The sequence below is a fragment of the Rattus norvegicus genome, chromosome 17 (genome assembly GCF_021556685.1).
Source record: "Rattus norvegicus strain SHRSP/BbbUtx chromosome 17, alternate assembly SHRSP_T2T, whole genome shotgun sequence".
Classification (NCBI taxonomy): domain Eukaryota; kingdom Metazoa; phylum Chordata; class Mammalia; order Rodentia; family Muridae; genus Rattus; species Rattus norvegicus.
In genome coordinates, this window is record NC_141550.1 from 41,815,001 (window position 1) to 41,826,509 (window position 11,509).

The window sequence follows — 11,509 nt, forward strand, 5'->3', positions numbered from 1 at the left end:
CGTGGTCCGATAGTTCCTAGGAGAAGTTGCTTCCTGCTTCTCAAGATTGTTCTCTAAGATTTATGGTCAGCTAGTTTCTGGGAGAAGGCTGTTGAGCCGGCCAATGTAATTACCCATTCTATAGCCATAGGAGAGGCTTCTTGGAACATACAATTCTGGGGCCTAACCTGTTTTTTTTCCTTCTGCTCTAAACTTTGTGTCTAGGAGGGCAACTTTAAAACTTTTACCTTTCAATACAAGTTGCTAATTTTAGTATAATTTTATTAATAAATGTTAAACATGCTAATTCCTTGGTGACTTATGTGTTTTGTGTCTTGTTAAAGAACTCTCCTTAGGAATGATGTGAGAAAGACAGAATATGCCTGGCAAGCTAACTGCTAAGTACTGTTCCCACCACACGTGAGAGGAAAGCAAACGGAGGTATCAAGAATGGTAAAGCAAAGAAGGCTAAGCCATAGAGGAGATCTGAGCCGCTGTCTGCTAATCGCCAAAAAGAAAGGCCACCAGGCCAAAAAAAGGGGGGAGGTGGGGAGTTGTCCCTGAAAAGCTATCCAGAGGAAGAGGGAGGAAGAGCAAAGCAAATGCTGGAACAATCCTGTAAAACGACCCTGGGGATGCCAAGTAAACTGGTGTATGCAGTTACTGACCCTGCTGTATATTTTCTTTGAAGATTTATTTATTGTATGTATGTGGGTATACTGCCGCTGTCTTTAGAAGGGGGGCATCGGATCCCATTACAGATGGTTGTGAGCCGCCATGTGGTTGCTGGGAATTGAACTCAGGCATCTGGTAGATCAGTCAGTGCTCCTTACCGATGAGCCATTTCTCCAGCCCCCCATAAAATAACTAATTTTTAAAATCAAATTTTTTCTTAAATTGTAGAATTTTATTTCTTTTTGAAGTTACATCATTTGTACATAAGGACACCTGATTTAGGAGTGTGTGTGTGTGGGGGGGGGGGTAGCCACTGAGTGTATCTCAGAAGATGAAATGTCAGAAATGGGATTTTTCTGTCTGAATTTTTTATGATTGCTGGCTCCTAAGAAAGGTTCTAAGATATTCATTCATACTTTAGGAACTTCGGCAGAGAATCATTACAGAACGGGAGCAAAACTTCACAGGCATGACTGCCTCAAGGAACAATAATTGGATTTTCTAGGATATTATAAAGCTGCCATTCAAGACAAAAGCTTCCTGCTTTCCTTTTGCCAATCATTCTGTGGAGAATCGTTGTGCTAGTTCATTCCCCTGTCTGTGTTGCTCTTGAAAGCTCTTATATGGTTTGTGAGACACATTCACTTCTGTGACTTACTCTTCACAGCAGCAACAAACTCTTTGTTGACGTCTACAGTGAAGTTTTGGAGAAAGGAGCTTGGAAAGTTTGACACAGAGTTGCCCAGAGCCCCCACATCCTACGTGAATGTCTGTGTTTGAAAAGTGGAAAGCTAAATATGTGTGCTTGTTGAAGGTGGAGGGGATATTTTATACCCAGAATTCAAAGAGAATCTCTACTGCCCTGCAAGTTTAGAGTTTTGCTTTTTCATGCTTACCTTTGGTCTACCCTGAACTGAGTTTTATGAAAAGATGGAGATAGAAATTCCATTGAAGCTGCCCACGTTAAGAGTAAACAGTCATAGCACCATTTACTGAAGAATCCACCTCACTCCCCAGCCTGTGGTCCTAGCTCTTTCCTGGTCCAGGTTCTGTGTGAGTGTGGGCCTCTGATTGTTCCCATCTTCTTAGTGGTCCATTTGCCTAACCTTGTGGCACTATTCTCTAATGACCACGGCAATAAAAATGGTGGTTAAAATACAAAACAAAATGCCTCTGCCTTTTGTCATAGTGCTAGCCAATCTCACTACTAGCTTTTTCTTCCTCGTAAATGTTGGCAGTTCCCGTCATTTGTTCTTCCGTAACAGTTTTAGAATAAGACATGTTGGAATTTTTATTGTATCTGTATTGAGTTTATTGGTTAATTTGGTATGATATATCCTTTTTTATAATGATGAATCTTCCAGTCTGTGAACATGAAATAGTTCTTTATTTGTGTAAACACTTTGAATGTCTTTCCATACAATTTTATAATTTTTTCTGTGAGTATCTGTGAATAATATTTCCAGAGACTTTTTATTATTTAATGCTGTTCTACTTGGTATATTTCTAGTTACTGTGTCCTAGTGGGTGGGGCTGCTGGTTGCTTCTGTCTTGAAGCAGGAAGGGTGTTTGGAGGTCATTAGGAGCCATTGAGGAAGCCTGTGGAGGATGGGGTGTTCTGAAAGGAGGAATGTAACTTATTGGGGTCACAATAACTGTGTCAGAATGAGAAAAGGTCAGGAAGACAAACACAAAGACAAACACATGAAGTGTTTCCCCTTGTCCAGGGACAGTAACTCAGAATCAGGCAAAACACTGGATTCTCATCATAATTCATTCAGATACCAAAATACTCAAAGTAGAAATAAAACAGGCTGTTATTTATAAATTTACAGACAAGATGAAGTTCTGAGATAGTCAAAATCCTGAACAGACTAATTTAAAATTCCCACTTCGGAAATATTACTTTTTAAAACGTTTTATTTATAATTGACACATTACTGTACATATTTGTACAGGGGAAGGTTTTAATATGTATATACAATGCCTAGTAATATGATTGGTATTGTTACCTCAGGTGTCTGTTGCTTATGTTAGTGTTTAAAATTTTTTCTACCTGCTTCTTTGAAATATTAGATTAATTGCCAAGCCTAGTTATCTGTGCTGTAGAACACTGAAGGCATTCCTCCCAGTTCCTGCTTCAGGAATATGGTCTTTGTATATTCATACATGCATATATGAAGTCACACACTGTGGCAAACAATACTGTCTAACGCCTCCATCCTTCAGAGTTTCTGCTTCATGACTGCCTTGCCTTTCTCTTCATCATAACCCCCTGGAATCAAAGTCACTCCAGTTTTATGCTGGAAAGGACAATTGTTGAATTTACAGAATACTGTAACCACCTGAATTTAATAGCTTCACAATGGTAACTTGCAAGTTTCCTAATTTACTCAGAGACAGCAAAAATGAGATTTGTGGAGTTGTGGTGGTACATACTTTTGAACGCAGGACCCAGGATGAAAGTGCTCCATGATTGTCTCGGGGAAAACCAGATTGTGTCTGGCAATCATGTTAGCTGTCCATCATCTTACATGCAAGAGGTCATGTGATATGCATTCTTATTTTTTTGTAATCAGATTGCCAATAAAAACTTTATGTATAGTAAAAATGTTTCATTAACTTATGTTAATTATGTGCTACAATGCTTCATAATGACATTTTAACCATGTACATGATGTAGTTTGATAAATCAGGCCCCTCCCTTACCCTCTCACCACTCCACTCATGATAAAGCCACGTATCTCTGTAATGCTGTGTGCCTAGTCAATCATGAAGATGCCCATGGTGGCGATAGAAGCTGTGTTGGCCAGATCCATGGGAACATAGAGATCAACTAGAGTTCAGCCCATTCCTGTACACACTTAGACATGGCCCCTAAAATACCACAGAGCACATAGTTCAGTTCAAATCAGGGAGGTGAGTCTGGAACTTGTGAAGAGACAGGCTTGGGAAAGTTTTCCAGAGGAAGGCATGCAATCTTCAAGAGTAATTCTTGGACATTGGGAGCTTTGATTTCATGCTAAAACTACACAGCAGGCCCAAGGGCTTTTCCTTCAGCAGAGACAGGAGTTAATAGTTTGTTTCATAGTGCAGTGGAGATGCTATCTTGGAGAGGATTTTACACATGCAAAAGTGAAGAAATCCATGATTGTACTCTGGTTTCTGCAGGCTTCTCTTTATCTTACCTTTGCAATGATTAAGCTGAAATCAGAAGAAACATAAGACTCAGTAGGTGGCGGGCCTTGGGTATGCAGCTCTGTGAAGGAGCTTGTCTTATCTGTGCAGGCTTGAGGGCAGGTGGGACAATGATCCGATCCATTCCTTAGGGTTTTTTGTTTTGTTTTTTTTAATATACAAAGGTCTGTGGGAAATCCATAGTCCTAGGCAAAGCCAGTTCTACCAAACAAAACAAAAACAAAAAACCAAGCCCACAAACCTAACAAAAAACAAAAACCCAAGCAAAACAAAACAAAAAACCCAAAAACCAAAAACCAAACAAACAAACCAAAAAACCCACTCATATGGAATTTCAGATTTTATCCAGTTGGCTTTGAAGGCTTTAGGAAATATGATATTTGGGTTTCACAGAATCTTCGTGAATGGCTCTTGAATGGTTGAATTCAGAGGGAGGCAGCAGAAGTGGAGATTTCCTAAACAGTAAAATAGAGTGCTTTATTCTGGTCATCAAGTCAGAACTGTTTAGGGTGCTGTGGAACAGCTGCCCACTTTAGATGAAGACAGAATGATAAAATACACTTTAAGAGCACTGGCTGCTCTTACAGAGGATAATGGATCATTTCCCAGCATCCACATGGTGATCACAACTGTCTATAGCTCCAACTCCAGGGAACTCATGCCCTCTTCTGATGACCTAGGGTAGAAGCCACAGGCCTATCTAGCAAGATCCTGGTCTGGAGGTATCTGTTACATTGTGAGTTAGAGGCCAGCCTCCTTTACATGGGACCCTGTTTCAAAGAATGCAACCCAGGGTCAGTGAGATGACTCAGTGGGCAAACATTAGTAGCCAAGACTGGCGACCTAAGTTTCACCCTCAGGTCCAGTATGGCAGAAGGGAAGAACAAGAAACAGTTCGTTAACAGAATATCAGCATTTGTACTTTGGTTCCTGAGCCCCAATCCAATGGGTATGACTGCCCATTGCTCTGGAGACACCGCGTTCTAAGTCTGTTTGCTTTGTTCATTCTTGAAAATAATCTGAGATAAAGGGAAGTCAATTTGTCAAGAGCAAAACATAAATGAAGACATGAACGCCACAGAAAACTGTCTCCCAGCAATGAATTGTTTGCAGTAGTTGAGTTTTCTGTGTTTGAAAAAAAACACAGGCTAGTAAACACACAGATTTAGAAATCAAGAGGATGGTGAAAATAGGTAATATATCTATTTGTTTAATCCATTGCCACTAGTATATAAACTGTCGTCCTCGGGGAGTTTAGGATGATGAGCATTATGCTTTATGACAGCTATATCCCTCATATATGTGTGTGTTCGTGTGTGTGTGTGTGTGTGTGTGTGTGTGTGTGTGTGTGTGTGTAGGGCAGTGTATATATTTATTGTACTCAAGCAACACCCACAGTCTATTCCCAGATCAATATCAATATTCCACATTTGGGCCCAAGTAAAACCACTTTCAAAAATAACTGTATCTGTTGCTGGAGCTTGTAAGGGAGCAACTAAATTGCTTTCAGCTACAAAATGGGAACGTGAAACGAGGGGCGGGAGCAACTGTCCATTTAATATTGCTTGGCTTTAGCTGCTTTTGAAAAAAATTCAAAAGACAGAAGCTTTAAATAAGAGTTCCCAAGGCTTGCATCTTTTTTCTTGTTGGATTTCTAGGTGTTTCTTTAGGACAGGTAGTGAAGTGACTATCCAGTGGCTAGATAGGTCTCTATTTGAAGAGCCGGTGACTACTCTCTTTCTTACCATTTCAGAATTTTGTTTTGTAAAGAAATACAAAAACATTCTAAAAATTCCAGTTTTAGAAAAAAAAAAGTGATTTCAAAAACTGGGGAGAATCTCAAGGATTATATTATATCAGCTGGGGATGTAGCTCAGTGGTAGAGCGCATGCTTCGCATGTATGAGGTCCCGGGTTCGATCCCCGGCATCTCCAGTTCCTTTTTGCTCCAGAAAAATTGATTTTAGATTTTAAAATGTCAATCATTATGTATTATGTCCTTCACCGCATTTGTTCTATACAGTATTTTTGTTTTAACTACGGCTAATAGAGCCACATATTCGTAGGAAGTGACCTAGGATTGCTTCAAGATGTTTTAATACCACTTTGTCTGAAATAAATTCATCTGAGAGCATAGAAAAGCACACCCCTTGAATGACGAGAGAATCGAAGCGTTCTGGGAAAAGGTTCATTTTCAAGAATGAATGCTTATTTGTGGTGTATCGCCGGTCTTTTAGGGCAGAAATATATTGTCTTGAAAACGCAGAAACACGGACAAAATGTCTTTAATTCCGTGTGTCATAGAGCTTTTAAAAAAGTCAGTATATAGTGAGAAAAGGGGAAAAGTCTAGTTCATTAACGGCAGATTCTGGTTCCAATTTCTAAGGGAACCAGAAAAAGAATGATCAATAGGATTATTATGGTTATTTTGTACGCCGTCTCGCATGCCTGGCCGGTTAGCTCAGTTGGTTAGAGCGTGGTGCTAATAACGCCAAGGTCGCGGGTTCGATCCCCGTACGGGCCAAGTTTCTCTTTTTGTGTCGGTCGTTGTCTCGCCAACTTGTGAAAATTGAATAAAATTTCAGCTTGTCCAAGCCCTATTGATAGGTGACAACTCGTGAAACTTACATTTTATGTTTTGCAAACAGTCCGTCTCCTTACGCCAAATTATAAGAGACTCATTTTCCCTAAACAGAGGACTCAATAGCTTCATATCAGTGCAGACACCTTGTGAGTTGGTTCTGAATACATTAGAGGAAAAAAAAATCTGTTTTTTTTTTTTTTTTTTTTTTTTGAGTACATACACCCTGTTCTTGGAATGGTTTGTGAACAGAGTATCCCACTACTGTCATACAAGGTTAGTGTGAGCGAACACTATCCAGAGTGTCTCTGTTGAAGAGAGTTTGTGGCAGGAATTCAGGAATTCCACGCCTCTAGAGAGAAGCTTCTTTTTTCTTTCCTTTACCTTTGATTTCTCCGGTAAGAAAAGGCTGAGAAGTCCTTTTAGTGATCTTACTACCTTCTACGTTCCCTCGACGACTGGTTCTTTTCTTGTTTATTCATGAACTCCTGGTTGTATATCTAGGCGAGTGCATTTTTCACCTGTCGTTTTAACGGCTAAGGGAAAATTCCCCGATCAAGTCCTCAGGTCCAAGTGAAGGCGGGTTCTCCTTCAGCCTCCCAAGGATATCTGTGGCTCAGTTTCGGAGTTGCTCAGAAACTGAGCCTTTACGGTTGCGGTTCCAGACACCGATTAAGTAAATCTGAGAAAAAAAGTTTATTTTCTTTGTTTTCTGTATTTTTAATAAACTGTTATTACAAGGGTGGGTCAAGAGGTGTTTATATGGTCCTTAGAGATTTACGGAAGAAACTTTTTTTTTTTTTTTTAAATTTGAAGTCTTTATTGAACCAATTGCATGTTAGGTTACAAAGGTATTTCACTTTTCCAAAATGCTGTTTCTCTTTGTAGACCAATCTGGCCACAAAAGGCTACCTGGCTAAGTATTAGCCAGAAACTTCTAAATCCCAGTGTGATCTTCTTGTGGCATTTTTCCAACAAATAATGCAGACCAAATCACAAGATGGCCACCTCACTGGTCACATGGTCCTTAGGTTAATGAGCAGAGGCTGACAGGCTGTCTCCTCACTCTTCCAAGAACCGCCCAAGTGCACACTGCAGAAGGAAAGTTTGTTGTGAATACCACAGGACAGAAGGACAGACAGCTCATAACTCCAGTGGAAAAACATATAGGAGAGCTGAGTGGCAACAGCAGGCACTGTGATAACCTGGGCTGTCAAAATCTCTCCGTTACTCTGGCATGCAGTTGGAGATCCCATGGCTATGAGCAGCCACAGCCCTTGGAAACATGCTTCGGAAGAAACTTTAACAGAATCAAATGCCCTGGCTTAAAGGACCGAAAGACCAAACAAACTCCAAATTAAAGACAATATAAATTATATTTATTAAACATCTACCAAATATTAAAAAGAGTTTGTTAAATGATTAAGAAAGTGAAGAGGTAAACTCTCTATCTGGCTCGTTGGTCTAGGGGTATGATTCTCGCTTAGGGTGCGAGAGGTCCCGGGTTCAAATCCCGGACGAGCCCAAATTTTAATCGTGTTTCTCATCTACGTTTCTTTTTAGCAAGTAAGCGTTCTTTTTGTGCACTTGATTTGGGTTTGCAATTTGAATTACAAACAATTAATTCTAATTAAAACTAGTCATTTTCAAATTTGACTTTCATTTTTTTCCTTCAGTCTCTAGACCAGCGAGTTCTGCGCCAAGAGGGTACTAAATTCTGCAAAAGATTTACATGCATATGATGCGACATAGATGCTCGCTGTAGTGCCGTAATTAGAATTGATTTTTTTTTTAAGTTACGAGCTCTAATGCTGTAATGATAAAAGGTCGAATTGTTACCAAACCACCTGCACCCAATGCGGGGTTTGAACCCACAACCCTGAGATTAAGAGTCTCATACTAAGGCCCTGGGTTCGGTCCCCAGCTCCGGAAAAAAAAAAAAAAAAAAAAAAAGTCTCATACTCTACTGCCAGGAACACAAGTGACTCTGTTCTATAATACACAAATAGGTATTATGTCCCCTACAACACTGCCCTCCAAAATCGTTATAAAACATGATTTTAGATTTTATTTTGTTGTTCATATTAATTTTCTGGGTGAGGTGAGAAAAGACGAAACTCTAATAACAAAAGTTTAGCTGGAAATTATTACACTGTGCTCTACATTTTCCTGCTTTTCCTATCCTCATCCACTGGTGTCCATATTTCTTTCCCTTTTTTTTCTCTCTTTTCGTTTCTCTTTCTATTTTCGTCTTTCTTCTTCCTCCCTTCCCTTCCCTTTTCCTCTTTCTTTTCTCCTCGTCCTCTCTCTCTTCTTGATAAATCACAAAATGTTTCCTGGTTCACTTTTGACTTTTTCAGAACTCGCGACAAATAATGTTGCTATCACTAATCAATTATCCAGGGCTCTTCCTTTCTGTGACCAACTGAGGCTTTACAGACCTGAAGGGACAATAATGCAGACAAGCTCTACGAGGAGGCTTCTGTTGTCAGGTAGAGATTGCCTGGTAGACTTTAATTCTCATTAAGATGAGACTGTCGACTTCATAAATTTGTGGCAAGAAATATAACTATGTGGCCTAGTTGCATTTTTTCAATTGTTTTCAAAATTGGAAAAACCAAATTCATACCCAAAGTATGTAATCAAAGCAAAGGGGATTAGGTGGTAACAACTGCATCATTGTGAAGACCTGAGACCTCTCAGCACATTATTAGTTATCTGCCAGGAGGCAATGGAGATTGCATTTAACAACTCCCCCACCCCCAGTGTAGTCATCCTCCCTGCCCTCTCCACGCCTTTCTCTTTCCTTAACCTAAGAACCTGGATGCAGTTAATCCATAGAACAAAACGAATTCATAGCTACCTATTCAAAAATGGCAGCTAGCTCCTCAGGTCTGGTAAAGAAAATCGTGTATTGTAAAATATCAGGAATGGGCTCCCTAGATTTGGTGATGTTGAAACTGGGAACCAAAGATCAACAGTGGATTTAACTTAATTTATAGCTTTTAAGTTTAACTTAAGGCTTTTAACATGGACACCATTATATGGTTAGTAAATGTTATTGAATTGACTTTAAAAAATCTTATGTGAGCTTTTCTAGTAACAGATCATCTGCAGGCAGTTTACACATTTTTTGATGAGACCAATTACAATGAGCAATTTAGCCAGTTCAGGGGCAGCGTGTGATCTGTGCAGGCACATGCATACTTTAGAAAGCCTTGGCAACTTAAGAGACACAAAAAGGATACAAAGGTGCAGGGGCTTAGAGCTATTTGAGGAACAGACTGGTTCTTAGACGAAGGAAACAGGAAGTCAAGAGTTATCTGAGCAGGAAGTAGAGGGGACCACAGAAAGGAATATCAAGAAGGTCCTCAGCCATTTTGGATCACAGTTCAAGAGAGTCTCCATGCGGGATGTAATTGGGCTGGGTGCGACCTCTTGGACAGTCTTCTGGATTGAGGTGCACAAAACACACACTATCTGCTCCATGGGATGGATTTCCATTCAAGTTGCCACACAGGACTCTCATGGAGAACAGGGCTATTGCTCAGGGGCCTGCTTTCTTCTTCAAGTGGTAGCAGTGAGGTCACCCTTCGATTTATGACTTTGGTGAATAATGGAAGCTTAGAAGAAGAAGTTGGATTCTTTCAAGAATTTATTTATTATTTTTGGCAAGTTCTTATTTTAGATTAAACAACAATCATGGAATTGAGCTTGTGAGAGTGTATTTAGACAAAATGGACAATATTAAATACATCTGTAATAAGCTAAAATAAGATAACCCAATCAATCAGCTGGGGTTGGGAAAGAGCTAGAACGTTACATTTAATTTACTCCAATATTTCTTGAAGATTTTAAGAGGTTAGTGCTCAGTTAAGTGACCAATAGCATGCTTTTTTATTCTTGTCCAGGCAAACAAACAAACCAAACCAACCAACCAAACAAACAAAAAACCCCAAACAAAACAAAACAAAACAACAACAAAACCCCAACAAAGTCCCACAAAACACTGAACAATAGCAGAGAACTCTTTCATTATATCACAGGGGAGTGAACACTGCTCGTCCACTAGTAGTCTAGTTCTGGGTGGGGGATTGTTTGCCTATGTGTATGACTCCAATGTAGTATAACAACACGATAATCTTTAGTGGAATCTGGAGAAGAATAAAACCAATTTCTGATGTCAGATGTGTCTGTCATGAATAAGGAAAAACAAGAGCTTCTCATAATCTCAAGGAAGCTGGAAGAAATCCTAAGACTATCAAATTAATATGCATTTGAATCCTACTTGAACCCAGCTAGGAGACTGCTAATTTAAAAATATATTAACTTCATCTTGATAGTCATTTTTAAATTAAGAGTTAATGTGGGGGCGGGGCGGGGGAGAGTTAATGTGGTCTCCTTGTTAATCAACAAAGACCAATGTCAATTAAAGGACATTTTAGTATGTTTCTCCTTCCGTAGTCTTATTTTTATCTTATCCTGTCCTTTCTCATCTTTTTTAACACAGGCTATCACTTTGGCTGGCCCTGAACTCACTATGTGGACCAGGCTGGGGCTGGAATTCACTGAGGTCTCACTGCTCCTGACTCCCTGGTGATGGGGTTAAAACTGTACTCAACCGGATCAACTCATAGAGTTTTGCTGCAACTACAGACTGACCATCTCAAATCTTGCTGATGAACGGGGGATAGGGAGGATGGGGGAAACACGGGGGATGGGGGATGGACGAGCTGTTTGACCACAATAAAAGTTGGTTCGCTCAAAGTCCTTAATAATTTTGCTTCTGTTTCCTCGGTTTTGAAACTTCCGTTTTCTTCAGGGGCCAAGTCACAGAAATTTGGTTCTGAAGAGGTACTCAAATAAAGTGAGAGAATAAATGAATACAAATTCAAAAGTAAGAGGCAGCTGCTACTTGCACAGTGGCTAAGCAGACTCTAACCTCACGCAGAGATGGCATCCCAAGTAGGGAAGGAGCTGCACGTGTGTCCTTCGATAGCTCAGTTGGTAGAGCGGAGGACTGTAGGTGGAGCTTCCAGACATCCTTAGGTCGCTGGTTCGAATCCGGCTCGAAGGA

General features: G+C 40.0%; 5 non-coding genes across 5 annotated transcripts; 4 read left to right on the forward strand and 1 right to left on the reverse strand.

Annotated features, from left to right (window-relative positions):
- The first annotated feature begins 5,714 nt into the window (after positions 1–5,714).
- On the forward strand, positions 5,715–5,786 carry Trnaa-cgc2 (transfer RNA alanine (anticodon CGC) 2). The gene has a single exon. It is a non-coding gene; the product is annotated as a tRNA-Ala (tRNA).
- Positions 5,787–6,301: 515 nt separating this feature from the next.
- On the forward strand, positions 6,302–6,375 carry Trnai-aau7 (transfer RNA isoleucine (anticodon AAU) 7). Its single transcript has one exon. It is a non-coding gene; the product is annotated as a tRNA-Ile (tRNA).
- A 1,219-nt stretch (positions 6,376–7,594) lies between these two features.
- Positions 7,595–7,723, reverse strand: LOC120097977 (small nucleolar RNA SNORA44). Its single transcript, XR_015642056.1, has one exon. It is a non-coding gene; the product is annotated as a small nucleolar RNA SNORA44 (small nucleolar RNA).
- A 162-nt stretch (positions 7,724–7,885) lies between these two features.
- Trnap-agg17 (transfer RNA proline (anticodon AGG) 17) lies at positions 7,886–7,957 on the forward strand. The gene has a single exon. It is a non-coding gene; the product is annotated as a tRNA-Pro (tRNA).
- A 3,464-nt stretch (positions 7,958–11,421) lies between these two features.
- Trnay-gua6 (transfer RNA tyrosine (anticodon GUA) 6) lies at positions 11,422–11,509 on the forward strand. The gene is given in 2 exon segments: positions 11,422–11,458; positions 11,474–11,509. It is a non-coding gene; the product is annotated as a tRNA-Tyr (tRNA).